The sequence below is a fragment of the Artemia sp. Qi Xiang Cuo genome, unplaced genomic scaffold (genome assembly GCF_049724085.1).
Source record: "Artemia sp. Qi Xiang Cuo unplaced genomic scaffold, ASM4972408v1 HiC_scaffold_3064, whole genome shotgun sequence".
NCBI classification, from domain to species: Eukaryota; Metazoa; Arthropoda; class Branchiopoda; order Anostraca; family Artemiidae; genus Artemia; species Artemia sp. Qi Xiang Cuo.
Window position 1 is genome coordinate 119,616 of NW_028300459.1, and position 3,274 is coordinate 122,889.

Consider the following 3,274-nt stretch of genomic DNA (forward strand, 5'->3'; position numbering starts at 1 on the left):
ATCATGATATATAACCTTTTTGTAATAGATGTACTCTGTATAAACAAAAAATGGCTTACTTGGTTTCCGAATTTATCTTTTCCAATGTATACTGTGCTTTCAGGTTTTCTTCCACTTTAAATGAATCCCAACCCATACCCTCTAGATATAGTTCTAGGCTATATATTGTGGTAGATTGCATTCATTTTTCGACTTATTTCATCAGCAATTGGTTCATAATCCCAACTTGAAAAATAAAACAGATTTTGGATATAGCTCGGGTATAGGGAACAAGGTTTCCACCTGTAGTACAAAAGTGCTATTTTAGCAATGTTAGAGTCAATTTTTTTTAACTAGCACCGAAAATTGCTGTGTAGCCCGCAAATTTGGGCAATTATAGAACGTTAGGAACCAACCGTGGTGGCAACCCTGATCGGGAACCTATGAACCGTGGGTGTTTCTGGGACCGATTTATGGATTCCAAGTGACAATTTGACTCAAAGAAAAAGTATTATATGTTAAATTAAGTTATAGTTTATAAACATGAAACTAATATTTAAAAAAAAATGAAGTTGGATTCTAAGATTCTTTTGAAAATTTTTAAAAGAATCTTATCCTTTGACACACAATAGACACAATAAATGTTCACATATAATAGATTTTAAGTTACAAACTAGAACGAAATAACATCGAACAAACCCATGTTATTTTGCTCTGATATCGCATTTTTTTTTTTTTTTTTTTTTTTTTTTTTTTTTCTCAACAAAGAAAAACTAATATGGATTTTTGGTGGGCCAACTGATGCTAAAACAAAAGAATTGCACGACACTTTCACAGAATAAGAATCAGCACCAGTATTGAGGGTACTGGTGTTTTCTTTTTGCCAAGAAAACTACTATAACCCTATTTCAGATAGATAGATACATTTATTGAAAAAGAAAGGACATGCTGGAATCTCTGACACCCACAACAACTCAAACGATAGAAAATACAAACTTTGAATCATTTCAATAAAGTGGCAGCCTTCTGCGTGCTATCTACCAAAACTAATCCTGAAATGAAAATAATTTCTCTTCCTGTGACTTCAAGGCGGGAATACTAGAAGAGTCCTTTACGTAATTTGACAGTATATTCCAATCCCGGGGACCATAATAGCGAATTACCCCTGACTGATACTCCTAAGCTCATGAGCTAAATTATCCACATTTCTAGCACTATTTTCACGAATGTCTGTTACAAGTATAAAACAAATCACAAGACAATGGTTATCACCTCGTTCAAATCTTTGTTTGAAAATTGCAACCATTTAGTCGCGAATTGGGGATACGTCCACGAACTTCTTCTTTTCAAAATGCTTACGATCGAAAACGCCACCCGAGTTGTCAAATTCAGATAATCGTTTGATAGATCTATTCTGAATTTTGTGTACACTTTTTGAACATTTACAAAATTACTTGTCCAATCCGTAGCTAATGTATGGAGAAAATATATATATATAAATCATTTAAGGATTGTTTTAGGGACTAAATCTTAAATTTTTTTGGTATTACCGTAAAGGTTCTCTCTAGCTATTGCGCTTAAAGCATATTTTCCATGAATCAGGTTTTCATACAGTATAACCTCCAAGTACTGTGTAGCTGGTAATTTTTGTATCCAACCATCTTACTAGGATTTGATCAGTTCCTTTACCCAACAAAAATCTAGGAAATACCATAAAAAGTTCGAGAAGTGTTATCTACAAACAGGATGAAACCAGTTTCTGTCAGGTAATACTCATACTTCACTTGATAAAAGGAAAGGGGGAGGGGGTAACAAGAGTGATCCTTGAGGGATTCTGCTTCCTTATCTTGATAAAAAAAAGAGCCATTCTGAACCACCTGATACTGGTTGCGTGAATACAACGAAAATAATTACATGCTTGAAGCTCCGGTGAACGCTTCTTTCTGGTAAAAAAAAAGCTACAGGTATTAGTCCAGCTTCAGTTGCAGCATTAATCCAATGAAACATTTTTAGAAATGCCATATCTGCAGATATGATCCAAAATCTTTCAAACTCAAATGAATTCTCACTTGCAGGCCGCATTTCAAGAACAGCTGCAGAACTTGCAGGTTAGCCCATACTTGATCACAGAGCCTTTTCCTTGATTTGCAAAATCAGTTGTAGTCAGGACAAGTTTGTACATCATTTGTATAATTTGCACCACAATCTAGCTTGGCTCCACCCTCGCATGGTTGATTATCGCAAATTTAATCAAAGGAACGCAGAGGTGGACTGATTGAATGGGACAACTATATGTTAATAAAGAAACCTGTTTGTTTGACATAAACAAAGATATCGAGGCTTTTTTTCGGACCTGTATCAAGTATGTGAAATCTGCAATTTATTGAAGTTGATATTGCATTTTTTAATATTATCGGGATTTAATTGAAGTTGTATTAAGATAATTCAAAATTGCGCTTCTCCGCCTTCTTTTAGGAAGTCGAGAGTATGAAGGAAGAAAAACGCAAGGAATAATACATTGTTTAGCAATGAATGACAAAAGTTTGCAATGCTTTGCGGCAGAAAGTACCATATCCACCCGACAGTCGATGCTGAGTGAGAAAAGCCGGTGTATAGTTGCTTTAAAGGCTTCCCCCCCCCACCCCCCTTGGAATTCGACTAAGGATGAACGAAACATAGCAAACTTTAAATATGACCAAGGCTTTAGAGAAAAAATAAAACCAGAAACATTAACTAGATTGATTTTCTTGCTCTTTTTTTCTTTGAACTGGAGTCATTGCTACATTTTTTATCAATTTATGCAATACTTTTGTGAATTTGGACACACTACATTAGCGTCTTCCGATCCTTAACAACGGTAGTTGACTTGACTATGGTGAAGTTCTGACAACAGTTCAGTTAAGAGACCCAAACGCTCACGGGCCCAACGCTCAAAATTCATACAGGTACAATATCGGCAACTCAGTTTTTAAAGAAACACGAGGATTAGGCGCGGTTGCACCTAGGACGTGGTCCGTTGCACTCGGTCGCAAGTTGACTGTAGTCACCTCAATATGTAGTCAACAAAAAGTGGAGGTTCGATCACACTCCAAGTAGAATCCAGGAGGAACATAAATATTTGGATTAAGTAGTTTAAACGAGAAACCGGAAATGTTGATACAAATACGTAGGATTTTTTACCACTCTAATTACCTGGTCTAAAAGTAGTCATATTTCAAATTCGCTAGCCTCAAATTCTTCCTAGTTTAGATAAATTTATAATCCAACAATAGTTTTAATAATAATTTAATGAAAC